The sequence below is a fragment of the Rattus norvegicus genome, chromosome 10 (genome assembly GCF_036323735.1).
Source record: "Rattus norvegicus strain BN/NHsdMcwi chromosome 10, GRCr8, whole genome shotgun sequence".
NCBI classification, from domain to species: domain Eukaryota; kingdom Metazoa; phylum Chordata; class Mammalia; order Rodentia; family Muridae; genus Rattus; species Rattus norvegicus.
The window spans coordinates 54,913,510-54,936,329 of record NC_086028.1 but is presented as its reverse complement, the minus strand read 5'-3'; positions in this window follow the sequence as shown (position 1 = coordinate 54,936,329).

Here is a 22,820-nt window from a genome sequence, read left to right as displayed (position 1 = left end):
AGACACTTGGGAGGCAAAGAGCAAAGACAGATCTCTGTGAGTTCAAGGCCAGCCTGGTCTACAGAGTGAGTTGTTCCAGGACAGTTCAGGGCTACTCCAGAGACTCTTCTTGTCTTGAGAAGACAAAAACAATAAAAAACAAAACAAAAGAACAAAAAGTTTATTTAAAGAAAGTCTGGTGGGGGATGAATTAGAAGGTAAGGGTAGCCAGAGACGGCCATGAGTCGTAAGTCACAGCTTTGCCTGCCTCACTGTCAGCTGGACAGAGCAGTTGTCTACACTTTCCTGGGATTGTTTCACAGCCCAGATACAACTTCTGCTACAATCGATTGATCTAATCATACCAACTGTAATTCAAGAACGGAGACAACTCCACCTCTGTGGGACTAAGAGATGGGCAGGGAAACCATGGCAACAGGAGTCTGAGTCTGCTTGTCACGCTCTAGCGGCAGTCAGGAAAGATGTCTGAAGAATGCCGGTGCCCACACGTGTCCTTTTCTTCCCTTCCTCCTCTTCTTGGTTTTTCGACAAGGGTTATTATACAGCTCTGGTTACAACAGAACTCCCTCTGGAGACCAGACTGGCCTGGAACTCAGAGATTCACTTGGCTCTGCCTCTTGGTGCTGGGATCAAAAGTCCTAGGTGTCACTCAAAATCCACATGCCACCTGAGGACCCTCCAGTGTTCGTTCTTCGCTGCCACTTGAAACAGATCAAGCAACTCATCTTGGTGTGCCTGCAACCTTCACAGCTTTAGGACCCAAAGTGTCAGCTCTTGAGAAACACTTCACGCTCAGGTAAGAGCCCGGGGCAGGCTTGCTACATGAGTTTTTCTGCCCAGGCTTGAAAACTCAGGAATCTTTCATTTCCTCAGAGTGTTTAAGCCCAACTTCTTCAAATCTACAGGAAGCCTCTTTCCCTTTGTAGTCACTGATGCTACGTTCGGAGTAGGTCATCCTTCTTCCTGTAAACCTCTCTGGAAACACCTGTTGAGGACATTTGGCATGCTGAAAGATTTGAAACTAGCCTTGTGGTGGTATTGAATTAAACCATAAAATTACCAAAAAGAGAAGACCATTCTCAGTGATGAGGTATAGGGGTTTCTTTCAACATCAAGAATGAGACAAGGGGTTGGGGATTTAGCTCAGCGGTAGAGCGCTTACCTAGCAAGCGCAAGGCCCTGGGTTCGGTCCCCAGCGCCGAAAAAAAGAAAAAAAAAAGATTAAAAAAAAAAAGAGGGGTTGGGGATTTAGCTCAGTGGTAGAGCGCTTGCCTAGGAAGCGCAAGGCCCTGGGTTCGGTCCCTAGCTCCGAAAAAAAAGAACCAAAAAAAAAAAAAAAAAAAAAATGAGACAAGCATTTCCCCTTTTCTGATTCTATCCATCACTGTCCTGGGGTCCATGAAGGGAGACCCGATCATAATGTGTCTTACTTTTGACAAACACAAGTAGAGAACAAGTCACGGAAACTTTTTACTACATATTTGTTTAACTTAAGTGTGTATGAGTGTTTTACCTGCATGTATGTGCACCACACTCATGCAGTACCGGTAGAGGCCAGAAGAGGGCATAATATCTCCAGGGTTGGAGTTACGGATGCTTGTGAGCCGCCATGCTGGTGCTGGAATCCAATCCTGGCCCTCAGCAAGAGCAGTAAATGCTCCCACAGAGGCATCGTGCGCCTCAGCTGCTTGACAGTTCTCGAAGAACTTACAAACTGTGTGAACACAGAAAGTCGGTGAGCATCTCTTTAGCATGGTCTTCACATGTCCTTTGCCCTGTCCTGTCATTCAAAGTCCACATCTGAGGATCCTCCGGTGTGAGTCCTTCACTGACATCTGGAACAGATCCACTAACCTATCTCGGTGTGCCTAAGACCTTCACAGCTTTAGGACCCAAAGTACCAAACTCTCTGCATGGCTTCCCAGATAAGTCTTTGTCTGCTAACACAGAGCCCAGGGTGCAGGTCCAAGGTCAAGCCTCATTACCTCACCTGCTTCCCCGCAAAGCATCAGTCTGCAATCAGGGTGTTTCTGAGACCCTTGTGACTCACTGCCGAGAAGGGTAGGGAGGTGTCTACCTCGACCTTTTGGGAGGACAGACCGAAGAAGTTGGATTTTGGTTTTGGTTCCTTTGTTTGCTTGCTTGGTTGGTTGGTTCGGTTTTTTGTTTTGTTTTCTTTTCTCCCTGTGATCCCAGTGCCAAGGTGAACAGGGAGGCTCTTGGGCAGGACTTTCGAGTTAATCAGAGGCACCTGGGCAGCCACATTCCACCGGCTCAAGCTTACCAGAGGGATGTTCAAGGCAGATATGCAGAGCCCTGACCCCTCCTGTCACGTGAGACACTCCCATCACGTGAGGCAGTTGTGACAGTCCCTCAGACAGGTGATGACTGTCTGGCTTTGCTTTCTCATTGTTGGACTCTCTCTCTCTCTCTCTCTCTCTCTCTCTCTCTCTCTCTCTCTCTCTCTCTCTCTCTCTCTCTCTTCCTGCTTTTTAAGGCAGAACCTTCCTTTGGAGCCCAAACTGGCTTGGAATTCACTATGTAGTAGGGGCTGGCTTTGATTTTAAGGCAATCCCCCGGGGTTGGGGATTTAGCTCAGTGGTAGAGCGCTTGCCTAGCAAGCACAAGGCCCTGGGTTCGGTCCCCAGCTCTGAAAAAAAGAAAAAAAAGGTAATCCCCCTGCCTCTACCTTCAGAGATCTGGGATTAGATATGAGGTACTGCTTCCTCTCTCTGTCTCTCTCCCTCCCTCTCTCTCTCCTTCCCTCCCCCCTCCCCTATCTCTTTTAAATTCTTTTTTTTTGAATGAGTGTCTTTTTTTTTTTTTTAAGATTTATTTATTCATTTATTATATATGAGTACACTGTAGCTGTCTTCAGATACACCAGAAGAGGGCATCGGATCTCTTTACAGATGGTTGTGAGCCACCATGTGGTTGCTGGGAATTGAACTCAGGACCTCTGGAAGAGCAGTCGGGTACTCTTAACCGCTGAGCCATCTCTCCAGCCCTCTCTTTTAAATTCTATTTTTACACATGTGGGTGTTTTGTCTGCATGTATGTATGTACACCCCATGTGTGTAGTGGTGAGAAAAGAGATCCCCTTGAAACTGGAGTCGTAGACAGTGTGAGCTGCGGGTGCTAGGAGTCCAGATCCTCTGGAAGAGCAGTTAGTGCGCTGTTTGCTGAGCCACTTCTCCAGCCCCTCACTTTTCTTTATTTAAAAAAAAAATGGGGGGTTGGAGATTTAGCTCAGTAGTAGAGCACTTGCCTAGCAAGCACAAGGCCCTGGGTTCAGTCCCCAGCTGGGGGGGGGGGGGGGGGGAGACTGTATAGTTGGGTGTGACATCACATCATCAGTTCCAACTCCAGCATTCAAATAAAATAAAAAATTAAAAAAACTAAAGCATTTCTAGCATCTAGAAATTTCTCTCCTCATTCTTTACTGTTTTTATCTTTTTGTTTTCAGTTTTTTTGTTTTGTTTTGTTTTTCGAGACAGGGTTTCTTTGCTGTCCTAGACTCGATTTGTAGACCAGGCTGGCCTCAAACTCAAGAGATTCTCCTGCCTCTGTCTCCTGAGTGCTGGGATCAAAGGCGTGTGCTTGACCTCCCACTGTCACCTAACTGTAAGGAATTACCCTGTTTCCCACATGTTAAAGTCTTTTTTGTTTTGTTTTGTTTTGTTTTGTTAAATGTCTTTAATTGTGACTTGGCTGGACAAGAACATGACTAATTAATTAGATGTGAACTGGTGAAAGTCTCAGTCCTGACCCTATAAGCTATTTGTACTCTGTCACAGACCAGCCCATGAGGACCTAGAGACCTGATGGCTCAGTGGTTGAGAGCCCTCACTGCTCTTGCAAAGGTCCTGAGTTCAATTCCCAGTACCCACAGGGCAGCCCACACCTGTCTGGTGTTGTCCTCTGGTGTGCAGATGTACATGTATGCCAAGTACCCAAATACGTACATGAATAAACTGTTTTTAAAAGTTAATAGGAGGGGTTGGGGATTTAGCTCAGTGGTAGAGCGCTTGCCTAGCAAGCACAAGGTCCTGGGTTTGGTCCCCAGCTCCGAAAAATAGAAAAGAAAAAAAAAAGTTAATAGGAGACGACATGAGAAATGTAATAAATCCTGTAGCATTTCCGATGGTAATAGTTGTTATGGAAGAAAGAGGAGAACCCCAGGAGGAGGGGGAATTCCAAGGTGAGACCACATAAAGGATTTAATAAGCTGTCATGGGAGCCTCACTGATAGGTTGAAATCTGTGCAGAGACTTGGCAGGCAAGATGACAAGCCAGGGAGAAACTCCGGAGAGATCCTCTGCGCCATGATGTTTAATCAGTTGTGAGTTTCTGCTCCGACAGTCAACATAAGCACTTTATAGTGTTGTTGTTTTGAGACAGAGCCTTCCTCCGCAGCCCAGACTGCAACAGTCAACGCGGGACAGTTTTCAACATCCGGGAATGTTTCTGGTTCCAGCAACCAGGCCAAGGGGAAAGCGGCTAGTGGGAGGCGGGAGGATAATGCGGAATTCCTCACAAGTCCCAGAACATCCTTTCTCGGCAATAATAAAAAGATCCCGCCCGAAATAATCAATAATGCGCACACTAGGTAGTTACGCCTGGGGTGGGGATTGGGGGCTGTGCTGAGTTTGGCAAGGGGGCGCCATGCAGGCCTTGGCGTCACCGGACGGAATGATGGCGTCCGGCTTTGCTGTGCTGAGATCCGGCTGAGGATGGAGTAGGAGCAGGAAGCTGAAAAGGAGGAAGGTGGTCCCCACTGGCCAACAGTACAGCTGCACTAGCCTTCTCGGGCATTTATCTCCTCTCTCCGCACAGCCCTCCCCTTGCTCTCAGTGAGGATTTCCCTCCTGAGTCAGATCAGCGCTGGCTCTTCTCACAACCTGCCATCCCTCTTTATCTCTGGTCGGTGACACCGCCTGAGGATCCAGGATCAACACTGGCTTCTCCATCTGCTTCTACACCCTCCCCCTCAGCACTCAGACATGCTCAAGTAACTCACTTGCGGAAAACCAACCAATTAAACAGATTTACATTCCTTTCCTTCGAGGAACCTCAAGGTGGACTCATCCATTTCTGGTCCCAGTTCTGGGGTTACCACGCTCCTAAACAGTTAACCTTTGAACTCATATTTTTGTTTGCGTGCTTCCTCTCATGCCTGCTTGGTGTTTGTTTGTTTGTTTATAACCATAAACTGGCCTACAGCTCCGGATGCTCTTGCTTTTTTTTTTTTTTTTTTTTTTTTTGGTTCTTTTTTTCGGAGACCGAACCCAGGGCATTGCGCTCTACCACTGAGCTAAATCCCCAACCCCTGGATGCTCTTGCTTTAGCCTCCCAAGTGCTGGGACTGTAGGTGAGCGAAGCCCTGCCTGGCTTTTACCTCTGTCGCCATGACAGAGGCTGAAGTTCCTGCTGCCAGCTGTTAGCGTTCTTTCTACCTCCCATATAAATTATGGATTATAGTGAGAAGTCCGCTGCAGGCCCTGGTGGCCCACACCTCTAATCCCAGCACTCAGAGGCTAAAGCAGGAGGATTGCCGGGAATTTAAAGCAAGCCTGAAGTATACAGTAAGTGGGGACAGTCTGGGCTGCAGACTGTCTGAACAATGCAAAATGCTTTCTTTGACTACACATATACTAAATTTAAACAGCACAAGGGAGGTTACCATGGCTCCCACATGAGGTTAACATACAATTCATGAAATGTTTACTTACTTTTTACAAATTTTCCCTATGAATGAATTTTAACAGATGAGTGCTCTAGCTGCGTGTACAGCTGGTGATGGGAAATACATTTTTTTTTGGGGGGGACGACACTTTTTTAATGCAGGCTCCTTTCTTCTCCAGAAAAATGTCTCCTGCCCTTCTGCAGGTTAAGCGGAAGTCTTCATTCTTTAGAACAGTGGCCACGTCAAGACAGACGTTCAAGCAGCATTCTAGAAGGCTGAGGCAGGAAGCTCATGGGAGCCCAGGAGTTCAAGTCTAGTCTGAATGGCAGATCGAGAGTCTTATCTCTTAAAACAAGACAAAATTCCAGCACTCAGGAGGCAGAGGCAGGTGGATCTCTGTGAGGTCCAGGCCAGCCTGGTCTAAACATCAAGTTCCAGGACAGCCAGGGATACACAGAAAAACCTTGACTCAAAAACAAGGAAACAAAAACAAAAACCCAAAACAAACAAAAAAGAGCAGGCAAAATATAGGATATAGGGCTGGGTATGTGTGGCTTACTGGTAGGATATTTGATCAATACAGTCCAGGCCCTGACGTACCACACACACACACACACACACACACACACACACACACACACACGCACGCACTCACATACGAATATACACAGACGCACACGCATGGAGAGACAGAGAGACACAGAGACAGAGACAGACAGACAGACACATACACACACAGAGACAGACAGACATGCACACGCACACAGAGAGAGACAGACAGACTGAGAGACTAAGACTGAGAGACAGGAGACAGAAAGACACATGAATACATGCACACTGAGAGAGACAGAGAGACTGAGAGACAGATAAAAACACACACGGGGGGTTGGGGATTTAGCTCAGTGGTAGAGTGCTTGCCTAGGAAGCGCAAGGCCCTGGGTTCGGTCCCCAGCTCCGGAAAAAACAAACAAACAAACAAACAATAAAAAACACACACGGACACACACACACAGACACACATGGACACACACGGACACACAGACAGATTATACAAAGAAGGTCCAGAGCCCAGAATCCCAGCATTTTGTAGGAAAGAAACACCTGGGTTGAAATCCGAACTCTCATCTTTGAAAGGACAAAAGCGAGGACTGCAGACAGCAGCATGGAGGCTCAGAGTACTGGGGGCTCTTACAGAGGACTGGGTTTCATTCCCAGCTCCTCCATGGCATCTCACAACTGTCTGTTGCTCCAGTTCCAGGGGCTCCGTGGGCACCAGGCACACATGGTGCACATCTGTATGTGTGTAAGCAAACACACATACATGTGAACATGAAAATACAAGTTTTGGGGCTGGGGAGATGGCTCAGTGGTTAGGAGCACTGACTGCTCTTCCAGAGGTCCTGAGTTCAAATCCCAGCAACCACATGGTGGCTCACGACCATCTGTAATGGGATCTGATGCCCTCTTCTGGTGTGTCTGAAGACAGCCACAGTGTACTCACATACATAAAATAAATAAATCTTTAAAAAAAAGAAAAAGAAGGGGTTGGGGATTTAGCTCAGTGGTAGAGCGCTTGCCTAGCAAACGCAAGGCCCTGGGTTCGGTCCCCAGCTCCGAAAAAAAGAAAAAGGAAAAAAAAAAAGAAAAAATAAAAGAAAAAAAAAGAAAATACAAGTATTTTTAAGTAACGAAAGTAAATATTTTTAAAAATGAAGACAAGAGGGCTGGAGAGATGGCTCAGCGGTTAAGAGCACTGACTGCTCTTCCAGAGGTCCTGAGTTCAAATCCCAGCAACCACATGGTGGCTCACAACCATCTGTAACAGGGATCCGATGCCCTCTTCTGGTGTGTCTGAAGACAGCTACAGTGTATTCATATACATGAAATAAACAAAATCTTAAAAAAAAAGAAAAAAAATAGAATCTTTAAAAAAAAAAAAAAAAAAAAAGAAGACAAGAAGACCATGTGACCTAGAGTGGGAGTGTGCTGTCATTAGCTTAACTTCTAGCTTATCCCCCATAATCTTAACACAAAGGTTAGGGGTGAAAGGTGTTGTGACATGGAACATTCACAAACCCCAAAAAGACCACCATGAACCCGAATCCAGTGCAATCACGTTCAAATCCAGTGCAATCACGTTAGGGTCTCTTTATTTAACCCCCGAGCTTGGGCTCCCTGCCAACCCTGACACAGCAGGAAGGAAGAGCCCTGAGCCTAGTTTTAGACAAGCATTTATAGAGGCATGAAAGGGGTACCAGCCTGGTACACATCTGACTGGGGGAGCCATTATGGTACACATATGACTGGTGCTGGGAGCCAAACCATAACCTTAGCTTCTATTTACCTCTGATTGATGGTTGTTAGGATGGGAAGTGCCAGGGGCAGGCTTGTAACCTGGAGGTGCAATTTGTTGGGGGGGGGGGTAACCTGAAAACTGGTAGACACAGGTCTTGTTGGGGGCTAACCTGGAAACTGATGCTAGGTACTGGCCTGTTAGTTAACTTGAGTTCAACCTTAGGTCAGGTTCCCTAAGGTGGAGTCTGGACCCAAAAAGGTTTGGTCTCTCAAAGGCACTTTAGCATTCAGCCTGTGAGGCTAGGGACCCTGGGAATGAGGGGGGAAAATGGCTTGCTTCTGGTTCTGGTTCCGGGTTAGCTAAGCTGACCAGGAAAAGGTCAGGATTAGGGAAAAAGACTAGGAAAAAAACAACAAAACCAGCTTCAACAGGCTCTGAGTGGCTCCTAGGCCCAGGCCTGTTTCAGGGGAATATTCTTAGAGCAGCAAACCCCTTCTCAGATCCCTATAGTGGGTACAACTAAAACTGACTCAAGTGCTGGGTGGTGGCCTAAGCCTTTATCTCTTAAAACAAAACAAAACAAAATTCTGGCACTCAGGAGACAGAGGCAGGTGGATCTCGAAATTTGAAGGCAGCCTGGTCTATGGAGGGAGTTCCAGGACAGCCAGAACTACACAGAAAAACCCTATCTCAAAACAAAACAGGGGGCTGGAGAGATGGCTCAGCGGTTAAGAGCACCCGATTGCTCTTCCAGAGGTCCTGAGTTCAATTCCCAGCAACCACATGGTGGCTCACAACCATCTGTAAAGAGATCCAATGCCCTCTTCTGGTGTATCTGAAGACAGCTACAGTGTACTTATATATAATAAAATGAATAAATCTTAAAAAAAAAACAACCCCCCCCCCAAAAAAAACAAACAAAAAACAAACAAAAAGAAACCTGACAGATTGTGGACAAGAACAGCTTCTAAAAGAGCTCTCACGAATTCCAGAAGGAAGACCATCCCAGACCACCCAGGACAAGGAGTTAGATGCGGAAATCAAAGAGAACTGTCTTGGGAGTGGCCCCTTTGTGATTAGATGGCCTGAGGCTTTGCTAAGTAAACTTCTGCTTAAACTATGTCTGTATGTCTCCCTCGTTAGAAGACATGTTTGTTCACTGTGCATGGGAGATTGCACTTACAGGGTCAAAAGACCACTTGTAGAAGTCAATTCTCCATCTCCACCATGTGGGTCCTGGGGATTGGACTCAGACCACCAAGTCTGAAAGCAAGGGCCTTTACCTGACCAGCCAGCCCTGAAAGATAAAAGTTTTAAAGTTGCCCCCCTAGACACAAAGTTTAGAGCAGAAAAAACAAACAAACAAACAAACAAACAAACAGGTTAGGCCCCAGAATTGTATGTTCCAAGAAGCCTCTCCTAGGGCTATAGAATGGATAATTACATTGGCCAGCTCAACAGCTTTCTCCCAGAAACTAGCTGACCATAAATCTTAGAGAACAATCTTGAGAAGCAGGAAACAACTTCTCCTAGGAACTAGCGGACCATGAAGTTAAACAATCTGAGAAGTAGGAGACAGCTTCTCCTAGGAAACAATCTTGGGGGACAGAGTTCTTCCTTGTGATTTTTCACTGTTATTCTATGACGCCATCCCTGCCCCCTTGGGTTGTGGTTTCTCCCTTTAAATACCTCTTCTCCCAGCCTCTCCGGGTCGAACTCCACTGCCCCTGCGTGGGATACGAGTCTCGACCCCAGTGCACTGGTTGCTATCGATAAACCTCATGTGATTACAACAAGGACGGTCTTGTGTGAGTTCTTGGGGGGTTGTGTCATCCCGAGACTTGAATGAGGGTCTCCCCACTCCGGGGGTCTTTCAGCCCAACGGCCCTATATCTCTTGACTAAATTCACTCCTTCAAGAACACAAGAACTGGGAGACTCACCCCCACCTCTACAGTATCCACAGCACTGTGCATGCTGAGAGAAGGTAGCTTTCTACTCTCTGTACAGGTTCCCAGCATGCCTTGAAGCAGATGGGGAATAGCCCCTGTCTGAGGCAGGGGGACCACTGCCTATTCAGTCTTTGTTAGGACGAGTGATGGAACAAATTGAGAGCAGAAGTGAGTCAGGGAAGCAGCGGCCTCCAGCGTCTGTTTTCAGTTGTGCTGGAGGTCCAGGCTAGGAGACTAAGTCCCAATGGGCTGGGGCAGGAATATCCTCTGCAGAGAGGCCCTCTCCCACACTGTGCTTTCCCCTAACCCAGGTTGCTATTCAAGTCTGATTGTACAATCTTCCCAGAGACTCTAGGAGCTCTGTGTGGCTCCCCGTCCCCTCATTTCCTGCTGAAACCTACCCTGGTTGGATTTTATTCCTTCCAGCTAAGAGCTCTGCTGCCTCAGTCCCACCCAGGGCGTTGGGTAGAGATGAAGGCCAGCAGGCCTGCCTATCCGATGGCCAGTCTTCAGCCTCAGGCCCAGCGTTTGCCTTGGTCCCCCTTCCTCAGGGCTGGGGCAGAACACTGAGTGGTGGGATCAGATCCTGGGGCTGCTGGAGGGACGACTCACAGTCGTCACCTGGGACGCATATTCCAGTCCCACACACCAGACGTGGAACTCCAGGGCTGAGACCAGTGTTCTCTGGGTAATTTTCCTGCAGGCAGCACCTTCCTTCCTTTCCATGTTTGCCTCACAGCTCCTAGGATCTGCTTGAAAAAAAAAAAAAAAAAAAAAAAGAAAGAAAAGGGGTTGGGGATTTAGCTCAGCGGCCCTGGGTTCGGTCCCCAGCTCCGGAAAAAAAAAAAAAAAAAAAAAAGAGAGAGAGAAAAAGAAAGCAACAGGCAAACATTACTCTAGCCTTGAAAGTGTCCTGGTGTGTGTGAAGACAGCGACGGTGTACTCACATATATAAAATATATAAATCTTATTTTTGGAAAAATTATGTTACATACATGGGTATTTTTGCCTCACATGCTGGGAATTGAACTCAGGATCTTTGCAAGAACAGCCAGTGCTCTTAACCACTGATCCTTCTCTCTAGCCCTTCCCCCGACTTTTTTTTGAATTAGGAGTCAGGGTCTCTTTGTGTAATCCTGGCTGTTCTGGATCTCACTCTGTAGACCAGGCTGGCTTTGAACTCAGAGATCTGCCTGCCTCTGCCTCCGGAGTGCTGGGATTAAAGTTCTGGCACCACTGCCTGGCTACTGCTTTTTTGTTACATTTTTTTTTCCTTAGGTATGTGATGGGTGCAACACAGGGCTACAGGGCTAGGTGTGGTCCAGGCAACTGCTCTTCCAGAGAATGGCAGCCTTGGCCCTCACTTCCCTCTTTTCAGCCATTTCCCTGTTGGAAAATTCCTCAGGAAAATCCGTACCTAGCAGGAAGCAGCACAGGCGTGGCCTGTAACCACAGTGCTCAGGGAGCTGAGGCCAGAGGGTCACCAAAAACCCAAGGCCTAGGCTACAGTACTTGAGTCCTAAGATATCCTGGGCTATCGTGTTTCAAAAGCAAACCAGAACATAAATATATGCTGTACTAAACAAACAAAACAAAAACAACTTTTTGGTGAAAGTAATTGGTCTAAAGTCAGCAGGAGGAGTCTCCTCTTTGTGCTTTCACCTTTAAATATTGCTCCTTAAACCCTCCATCGATCGGATGCTTCTGGCAAGAGGGCATCTGTTGGTGCAAGAAGTCAGAGGTCATGCCTCCTGGGACTGAGAGAACAGGAGAATGTAAAGGAGAGAGCTTCCAAAGCAAGAAACAGATGATCTCAGAACAGTATCACTGGGCCAGAAACCCCAAATGTACCAATCATGGGCATGGTGGGGTTCCTTCAAGCTCAGGGCCGGGGCTAGAGACACACATTTCGAGTGTGAGATTCGGATGTGTACTTACACATCCAGAGGTATCTCAGTGGTAGAGAGCTCAACCAGCACGCAGGAAACCTTGTGTTCGATTTCCAGTATTTCAAGGAAAAGGACGGGATGTATTTAATTCCCTCCTTGGCAAACTGCACAAAAGTTTTTCTCTTGATTCACAACAGGCCTGCAGGTGTCAGGTGGATGGTGACGGTCGCCATGGTCTTCCTGGAGGTTCCCAGGTTTTCCAATCTCCTTCCGGTACTAGGCTGTGCCTACATACTGTAGGCACATTAATGCTTTTCTCCTTTCATTTAACGGTGTATCTCAGAGTGAACTCTTTCAGTGGTTTCGTACAACCAAAACCAACTTACAAACAGAACAACAACTTAAAAAAGCCACACGTGTAGTCCCAGAAATTGGGGGCGCTCAGGCAGGCATTTCAGTGAGTTCGAGGTCACTTCTACAGAGCTAGACCCTGTTCAAAGTGTATGTATGTATGTATGCATGTATATATGTATGTATAGATAGGCAATGGATGGATGTTTAGATAGGTGACAGATAATAGATATATATGATAGATAGGTGACATATATAAATATATATAGATATATGATAGATATATGATTGATAGAGAGATAGATAGATAGATAGATAGATAGATAGATAGATAGATAGATAGATAGATAATAGAAACAGTCAGATCCACTGGCTTTTGCGTTTGATCCCAGCATTGGAAGGAACAGGGGTCCACATCATCATCTTCAGCCACATAACCAGTCTGAGGCCAGTCTCCCTCAAAAACCAATGACCTCTTGTTTCCACTGAGTTTTGTTTGGTATTTCTTTCTCTCTCTTTTTTTTTTTAAGATTTATTTATTTATTTTATTTATTTAATGTATATGAGTACACCGTAGCTGTCTTCAGACACACCAGAGGAGGGCATCAGATCCCATTACAGATGGTTGTGAGCCACCATGTGGTTGCTGGGAATTGAACTCAAGATCTCTGGAAGAGCAGTCAGTGCTCTTAACTACTGAGCCATCTCTCCAGCCCTGTTTGGTATTTCTGTACCACAAATAATTCTGCAGCTCAAAAAGAAAAAAAATACAGCTTTAACATCACCCTAACTGTCCACCTTCTACTCCAGCAGGATCCCCAGCCTCAGCCTGACTTCTTTTCAGCCTCTTCTGTCACCTGCTCACCCACGTGACTCCAGGTGGAAGCACCATTCAGGCCATAAAACTCGGCGCACAGACAGCACCTCCTACCCAGTCAAAAACAGAGACCTACCCATCAAAGCCCAGGGCTCTGGGAAAGTCTCCTAAGGTACTATCCTTGCTGTCCGGCTCCTGTAGTTCTGCTTCTGGCTAGGTGTTCTTGCTAACAGAGGTGTGTCAACCCAAGATGTGGCTTCGTGCTTACAATCCCACCCTGAGAAGGGCTCACGGCTACACTGGGGTCTGGGGCACCCAGTGTAGTTGTGGCCTGCTAATGAAGACTTCCTATTGGCTTAAACCCTTGCCCCAGAAGTCTCTCAACCTGTGGTTCTCAACCTGTGGGTCTTGACCCATTTGTGGGTCATTTTTTTTTTTTTCCTTTTCTATTTTTCAGGGCTGGGGATTGAACCCAGGACCTTGCGCTTCCTAGGCAAGCGCTCTACCACTGAGCCAAATCCCCAACCCCAAAAGTCATGTGCTTTTTTTTTTTTTTTTTCTTTTCTTTTTTTTTTTTCGGAGCTGGGGATCGAACCCAGGGCCTTGCGCTCGCTAGGCAAGCGCTCTACCACTGAGCTAAATCCCCAACCCAAGGGTCATTTCTTATAATTCATAAAAGTTGCCAAATTACAGTTATGAAGTAGCAACCAAAATAACATTCTGGTTGGGGTCACCACAGCATGAGGAGCTGTATCAAAGGGTCGTAACGTTAGGAAGGTTGAGGACCGCTGCTCTACAACAACCCATACAGGAAGCCTTCTCAGAGCCAAGAGCCAGTGTAGGACACAATCCAGGTGCTTTAGTCTGTATCTTAAATGCCTTCCAAAACACCCGTCCCAGCATGTGGTGGTACTGGGAGGTGGGTGGTAAGACCTTTTGGAGATAAGGCCTAGTGAGAGAAAAGAAATCCCGAAGGGACTGTGGGGATTCTGACCCGGTTCTCTCTCTTTGCTTCCCAGTCAATAAACAAGTGGTGCTTATCTCCCTCCATGATGATCTGCCTCCCAGGGGCTGAAGGCGCCCAGAGACTAGGGACTCAAACCTCTGAATTCCAGAACAGAAACAGACTTTGCTTTCTTGAGACTGATTATCATAGACAATTTCTTACAGGATCAGAAAGCTGATCAACAAATCAGGTGCCTCATTTCCTAGCTCACCGCTACAGAAAGGGTTAACAGCTGGCTGGTCCACTCAGGATGTTCATGGGGTCTGTGACTGTTTCTTTCATTCATTCATTCATTCATTCATTCATTCATTCATTCATTCTGAGACAGGGTTTCTCTGTGTAGCCCTGGCTGTCCTGGAACCCACTCTGTAGACCAGACTGGCCTCACACTCATCACAGAGATCCGCCCCCCTCTGCTGGGATTAAAGTTACACACTGCTGCTGCGGCCACGCCCCACAAGGTGACTAACTGTTCTTGAGTTTGCAGGGCAGCTGGCTCTTACAGCCTGCTCTCTTGCTTGGAGCGAGGGCAGCTGGTGTGACGCATCGGAGCTAAGGCAGAGGTGAGTCAAGTGCAGCTCAGGGCCAAGCCAGAAGGTGCCAAGGGCCAGGAGCCAAACCCGACCAATCACATTAGCCACTGAGCCAAAGCAGCAGGTCGCCAACACAGTCAGGTGCTGAGGCTGGCTAGGAAGCCTGGCTCGGTCTTAGCCTGAAGGCAGCTACCGACTGAATGGTGAGCAGGGAGGAAGGCTGACTGTGGGGATCCATACCAACCCAAGACTTTCTTAGAGGGATCTTTAGTTCTGCGTCCTTGTCCAGGTGTGGGCTTGGTAAGGCTTGGTCTGATTCTGGAGCCAGTACCTTGGGTGGATTGAGGTTTCTGTTTCTGGGGACCCAACTCTTTCCCCCTGGGCTGTGGTTATCAGTCCTAAGGCAGCTGAATCCGGTGTTCTCTTCTGCCTATATAGCTTTCTGCTGACCTTGGTCACCGCCTCCCCGACCCCGCACACACCTCCCTCTGCAAACAGTGTATACGATGCTGTGCTTCTTAGTAAACTTGCTGGGCAAAAGTCATCAGCCTATGTAAGACATGCTGGTCCCAGTGGCTGCTTTGGTCTGTCTGTGTGTCTGTCTTTCTTCATTTCCCCTCACTGGTGACTCAAGGCTGTCATTCCTGCAGGTCTGGGTTAACTGATGCAACCAGGGAAACTCTGAAGCTATGAAGGTCAGCATGCAAAACGCCAGATGACAGCCAGCCCAGAGCCCAGGCACCCACTTATCCGCTCTATTCCCACACCCTGCCCAGCTTCAGGACTGGGTCTTTTTTCCCTCCTCCAACGGGGGAAATAGCAGATGTTGGGAGAGAGGAGGTCACTTTGCAGACACAGGTTTGAATTCTGGAGGCCCTGCTTCCTGGTCATAGCATTGGAGCAGGGACACTAGCTCTTCCATGCAACGTACTCTGTTGAGCAGTGTCTGAGGCTTCTGCTAGGTCCTGGGGAATACAGACGAGTGGACCTAGTCCCTGCAGCCACCAGCTGGGAAGTAAACATCAAGGTGTGGTTAGGGAGAGCCAGGCTGCTATAGGGCACAGAAAGTCCTACTCTGAGAGCAAAGTCTCAGAGAACCTGAAAGGCCCAGTGAGAATCCACTTCATTCAAGAAACAGGAGGTGGGTGTGGTGGCGCACACCTTTGATTCCAGCCTTGGAGGCAGGGGCAGGTGAATCCCTGTGAATTCAAGGTCAGCCTGGTCCACAAATCGAGTTCCAAGGCAGACAGGGGCTGTGTAGAGAGACCCTGTCTCAGAAACAAACAAACAAACAAACAAACAAGGAGAGAGAGAGAGAGAGAGAGAGAGAGAGAGAGAGAGAGAGAGCATGTCAGTGATGAACCACGCTGTTTGTATTTCCAGAAACCAACCCCCACACAGACTGAAAGTCTCACTGTGGGCCAGGTACAGGCTGGGCCAGGAGAGACGTGGATCTTAAGACAGACAGTCTTAGCAGGCATACGGCTGTGCGAAGTGTGGGAGGCAGAGCACAGGCAGCAAGTGAGGCCCAGCAATGATAAAGACACAGCTCTGGTGATAAGGGCCCCTTGGGGAAGCACTGTGAGGGAGGTGGCAGTTGGTGGGACCAGATCAGAAGTGACGGGAATTTATTATGGTGACTTTCAATGGGCTTAAGTGGCCATGTGGAAGTGCTGGATCTGCCTAATCTACCTCACATCTGTCTACATCACATCACATCTACAGGGTAGGGTGCAGTCATTTCTTGGAAAAAGATCTTGGGTTGGGATCTAGGGCAAGCTGCCACTGTCCAGCTTCATGACAGACTGCATGTCACTGGATGTGGAAAAACACAGTTCAGACTTCTAGAATGTGGGATACAGAAAGCTCTTTACCGTGGTAAAGACCAGCGCTCTAAGCTGCAGGGACCACCTGTTTACTGTTTGCATATCCTGTCCTGGTCTGCACAGAGCCTAGAGGCAGGTACACACCCAGACTCACTCGGCCAGGGCTTAGAGCATAGTTTCTAATTACCCTTCTCCCAGAAAGGAAGCAGAGTCCCTCAGAGAGATGGGTTCTGAATGGGAAAGGAGGGAGAGAAGAGAGGAAGAAAGGGAGGAAGAGAGAGAGGAAAGGAGGGGAGGGAGGGAAAGGGGGAGGAAGGGAGGGAGGGAGAGAAAGGGGAAGGAAGGGGAGGGAGAAGCTGAAGAGAAGCAGACTTTGTGGTGAATGCTTGTAATCTCCACTTGGGAGGCTGAAATAGAACCTGATTATCAGGCAGAAATGTTTCCTAGTAAACAAACGAACAATCTAAGTATTAAAATGGATAATGATTTAATAAATCATAATTCATTTTAAAATGCACACGAATAATGAGTCTGTGGCTGAATTCAAAATCGCTCCAGGGAGCAAACAAGGAGCTTACAGCTTGCTGCAGCCTGTCTACAGCAACTGCAGCCTAGTCAGGAAAGCAGCAACTACTCAGGCAACATGGAGGCTGAAGGAAACTGAGGGCCTGGTGTGGCCTTGGTAGGGACAGAAGGACCTAGTTCCTGCCCCTGGGACAGGGCTAGCAGGCGTGGGCCTCCACGAGTGTCGAAGGCTGCTGTGGGCCTAGGGCTTGCTTGTATAATAATGTGAATGGTTTGTATTCCTTCTCTACGGAAGGCCCTCCCGGTTAGTGCTAACAGCTCCTTGATAGTCAGAGACTGAAGGAATCCATGAGGCGAAGGTGGGGCTAATGTCTCAGCAAAACACTAGCATCTGGGACCTTCCGGACAGCACCGAAGGCTGTGGGGAAAAACCTCTCAAAACAGGGGTGCAAAAAAATATAGTTTCTCAGTTATGCAAAATCTAAAGCTACAGTATGAGTTAGGGGCAGCTTCAGGGGTGTAAAAGAACAAAGGCAGCTGCTCTGTGAACCAACTTGTCAGAGAGATACTAAGGAAGTTTCTTTGCTTATGCTGACAAAGGCAGAGAGATTTTTGAGTTCAAGGCTGGCCTGGTACAGAGCAAAGTCAGCCCCAGGTGTGGTAGAAATGGTAATTTCAGGGCAGGGTCCCACCCAGCTAGCTCTGTGTGTAACAGAGGCAGGGAGATCTCTGAAATCCTTTGCAAGGTTGAAAGGAAATGTGTAACAGCTGTCTCCGAAGAATTAAGGGGCCGGGGTCTTGGGATGCTGATTCATAGGATAATTAAAAGGAAGTCTGGAGTAAATGACTGGATTGATATGTAAAATAAAAGACTGGGTTTATGGTCTGCAGATTATGAGCGAGCTATCCCGAGACTTTTTTCGAATAGGGAGGGAGAGCCTCTTGGAGAACTGTCTCAAGCAGAATAGCCAGAGAAAGCTGTCTAGAGAGAGAGAGTTGTCTGCAGATCTTCAGAGAGAACAAAACTTAGAGACAACAGTCTGGAAAGCAGAACTCAGGCCACCAGCTTGAACCCACGATTTGACACCCCTTCTTCAGAACCCCTCTCCAAGCCGAGGCTGGTCCTTGGCAGGAAACAACAGTTACGGAGCCTCTGAATGTCCTTCTACTAAATACTGATTCTTTATAAGATGGAAAGGTGACTTCAGGTGGGGGAACCCAGCAGACGCCTCCTTAGCCAGTCCGCTGGTTAACAGAATACGGAATGAGCTGAGCCTCAAGCCTCCTAACAGACACACAGAGGAATCAGCAGTGGTCCACAGTGCCCCTCTCAGACAGCATTGTCTGAGGTTAACCATGAAAAGAAGCGTTCTATAAGACAACAGGCTCTTACCTAAAACTATCAATGTCGTCGTGAGAGACAAAGAAAGGCCAAGAAATTGTTCTCCATTAAGCTGCTGGCAGGCGGAGTGTCCAGGACTACCTGTCATGCTTGCTGTTCCTTTTACAGTGTGCCAAAATTCAGGGAAAGAAACAAAAAGTCAGCTTCAAGACGGTGACAGTAGAGCCTGGGACCCCGAGGAGGAAAGGACCGTTGCCGCACAGGACACAGTTGAATATCTAAGGACACCTGCGTTTGCATGAACTACCTGCACCTGACCATTTCACAGCAGATAAAGCTCTGTAGTAGGGGCTGTGGTGTACACCTCTAACCCCCATGGCTGGAGGGATGGCTCAGTGGTTAAGAGTGCTTGCTGCAGCCGGCAGCCAGGCGAATGTGGCACACCCCTTTAATCCCAGCGCTCAGGGGGCAGAGGCAGGCAGATCTCTGAGTTTGAGGTCAGCCTGAGCAAGTTCTACACAGAGAAACCCTGTCTCAAAAAACAATGCTTGCGGCTCTCACAGAGGGTCAGAGTTCCATTCCCAGCATCGACATCAGGAAGTTCGCAGCTGCCTGGAATTCCAGCTCTAGGGCATCTGAAACCTTCTGGCTCCTGAGGGAACCTCAGACACGTGACATACGTGCGCACAGACATTAACACACATATATAATAAAATGAATCTTAAAGGCAGGTGTGTGGACGGATGGATAAGCAGTTAAGTACACTTGCTCTGCCTTGCTAAAGGAAGGGTTTATAAAGTTGGACATCAAAGGTGGCCAGTACATTACCTACCGAATCCACAGCGAGGCAAGAACACGGTTTTACTCCCCTCCCTTTCTCGTCCCTGCTATACAATAATAAAAAGACCACAGCATCCCAGCCCCACAGCAATAAGAATAAATGAGTTTATAAAAGATTTTTTAAAAAAGTAAAAAAGGTAGTTAAATCCCTCACAACAGGGGTTGGGGATTTGGCTCAGTGGTAGAGTGCTTGCCTAGGAAGCGCAAGGTCCTGGGTTCAATCCCCAGCCCCGGGGGAAAAAAAAAAAGAAAAAAAAAATCACTCACAACAGGACCTCCATTACTGGATTCTTATCTTCTCAGCAGGCCACTAGAATCTCACAGGCAATCCAGAGCAAAGGACAAAGGTCCTTAAGGGATGCCTGTTACCATATTACCTTTCTTTAGCCATCACAGGGGAGTTACATGCACATTTTTTACACAGGCCTGAGCACTCTGGGGGAAGTGTCACTGGGACAGAGCAGGCAGTAAGTAACACAGTGCCATCAGGTCATGGCTGACTGTCCCCACACGTGCATTAAGCCTCCTGCCTCTTACCTCCAGTGTGAGCAGGACAGCCCACAGGAAGGATCTCAGCAGATGTGACCCCTCAGTCCTGCATCTCTCTATAACCCTAAGACAGCGTAGACCTCCTTAGGTAAGAGTTAATCTGTGACACTGCGCTATTAGCAATAGAAAACCACAGGCACCCAGGCCAGGGAAAGAGGCTTCTAAAAGGAGAATTCCATGAACGGTGGGGCAAATGTTTAGAGATTCATCACAGATAGGGTGGTAACGTTTGTGGGAGGATAGGCTAACAGGAGTGAGGAGAGGGAGCCACCCAGCACAGGGCTTTGCGCTGTTTCACTGAAGGAAACTATACATTTGAAAGTGAATGGTGGGGCTGGAGAGATGGCTCAGCTGTTAGGAGCACTGACTGCTCTTCCAGAGGTCCTGAGTTCAAATCCCAGCAACCACATGGTGGCTCACAACCACCTGTAATAAGATCCGATGCCTTCTTCTGGTGTGTCTGAAGACAGCTACCGTGTACTCATATACACAAAATAAATAAAATAAATTGGAAAAAAAAAAAGAAGAAAGTGCATGGTGGTGCAGGTCTCCCCAGAGTCTGTACTAACTCATCCCCAACTGTCCAGGCTTTAGCACTGACAGTCCCTCAACCTAGATACCTCTTCACTTCCAGCAAGCTAGGTGATTACTGTCTGCCCCAGGCTATGGCCAGGAGTTAACTTTAGTCACTGCCAGCTCCGTAGGCATGGGTCCATTTCACAAACTCTAGCTGGCCCTGGGAACACAGTGGCCAGGGAGATGTCACAGTGACACACCAAATCACTATGTAGGACACATAAAGGTGACATGAAATTCCCCCTCTGAGTGACCTAGAAAATGGAAGTGGAAAAGCCCCTCTTTCTGCAGTGTTGGGGGGAGAAAACAAGGAAAACGAGAGAGGCTGGCAGGTTCCCTCTCAGTATTTTTCCTACACTTTCCCAAGTCATTTCCCATCAGCGTCCTAGAAGAATGCAAGTCAATTTTAGCTCTGGCGGCAAACCAAGAACAAAAAGGTTAAGTGTATTAAATTAATTTTTCAAGGCAAAGTTATGGGATCTGCAGATGCTCTGGTGTCTCCGAGGGGCCAATCCATTAGCAGGTGTGACTGGAGGCCTGGTGGGGGTGGTGGCAACTCCCACTCCCTCCCGGACAAGGTTTCCCATGGAGGAGGGTTTCCCTTCTCCTAGAAACCCTCCTCCTAAATTCACGGACAGAATACAGTAGGGATGTTAGAATGGGAAATGTTGCCCTGCTCTTCCTATCCTGTCAGCCATCTCCAGCAGGTCCCTCCATCAGCTTGCCTCTTCTAGGTACCACTCCTGAGATCCTAATGTAATACTGTTCATCCTTCTGTGGTAGCATTGGTGCTGTTGATGTTATTAAAGTGTAAAATGTCAGGTGTCTGGTCACTTCCTTTTCTCTTCACAGTGAAGATGATATTTATGTTTCTTCTTTTTTTTTCTCCCCCAGCAGGTCCAGGCACCTTTACGCAGACCAGGAGAATTCTCTACCACTGACCTATATTCCCAGCACACGAATGGTGGTGTTTTCTGGTCTGTTTGAGACAAGCTTTCACCACACAGCCCAGCTAATTTCAAAGTATCCACCCTCTGGTTGGGATCACAGGGGTGTGTCTGTGTGTCCGGCTTATACCAATTATTTGATGGTGGAAGTAAACACCTACTGTTTGGTCACCCTGTCAGAGTGACCTGGTGAAAGTGTCTGGTTTATAACCCACCCTGCCCACCAGCACCCTTCACATACAATATCTCTGTTAGTTTCACATATAATATTCAAGTGGGAGCATCTGTGAGGTTTGCCACACTGACGACCAAGTCTGGATTTTTCTAAGGATGAGTCTGGGTATAAACTAGCAACACCAGATGGCTAAGGGGAAGGGTTTTTACTGTAGATATGAGAGGGAGAACGGGCAGAGGCTTCTGGATGAATCCAGAGGAGAGGAAGAAATAAATAGACTGGACTTGGCCAGGGCTGTCAGAGTGAGAGAGGGAAGACTAGAGAGAAAACATCATGAGAGGAACAGGAGCAGAGAGAGACAGTGCATAATCAAGATAGCTTGGGGGAGGGAAGCCCATGAGCTGAGGAAGTTTAGGGGTGCATGTGGATACTTTAAAATATGTACCATGTACTTGTAATACCAGCATAAGTTTGATATGCTGATGGGTGCCACAGGTCGCCATGTCTCCTCTGCCAGACATGAGGGAAATGACCTTTGGTAGAGGGGAACCTGAGTCACAAATTCCTGAGGAATGTTGGCTTTTATCTAACTGCCAGACATCTTCTAGTGCTCCAGGTTGAGCTAAGTTCTGAATAGTTGGACTGCCTTTTGGGGTTTGGGGAACTGGAGTTTGCTTTGGACTCGACAGACTGAAAGTTACAGCCCTATATACAGACTTACATTATCATGACCTTGTTAATAAGGGCTTAGCTTTGGCAAACAATGGGCTAGCATTGAGCTTTCTTCTTTTTATTGATTGAATTTTTCATTGCTGCTAAAGATAACCTAGAAAACAAAGGGAGGAGAGATTTATTTGAACTCATGTTCCAAAGTCTCAGTCCATGGTCACTTATGCTGTTCTTTTGCCCACGGTGAGGAAGAACATCGTGGTGGGGAGCCTCCAGCAGAGAAGTGGGGTACAGGAAGCAGGGAAGGAAAATAAAAGGCAACGCACAATAGTGGTGATCTCCTGGCTCCTACAGGGCTCTCCATTCACAGCTCTGCCACCTTCCAATAGCCTAGCCTAAGTTTCAATTGAGAGCTGCTTAGATGGGAAACCAGATTCAGTTTCCTGTCCCCAAATGGCAGCTTACAAATGGCTGTAACTCCAGTTCTGCGGGGGGCCTGGCGCCCTCTTCTGGCATCCATAGGTACTGCATGTATGTGGTGCACAGACATACATGCAGGCAAACACCCCCACACACATAAAATTAAAAAATATTAAAGTTAAAAAAAAAATCAAAGTTTGAATCCATCAATCGTCCCTCAAGATCCAACCACTTCTCAAAAACCTATTTTTGCACATCTTATTGGGTACCAGCTTTTGGGAGATACTTTATGTCCAAGCCATAACTCTCCATGCATTCAAACCTATATGTCATTCTAAGAAGAATATGGCAAAAAATTTTTTTTGGTATTTATCAATTAAGTACTATTGTTCTATTATAGTTTAATTATTTTCACCTCAGTC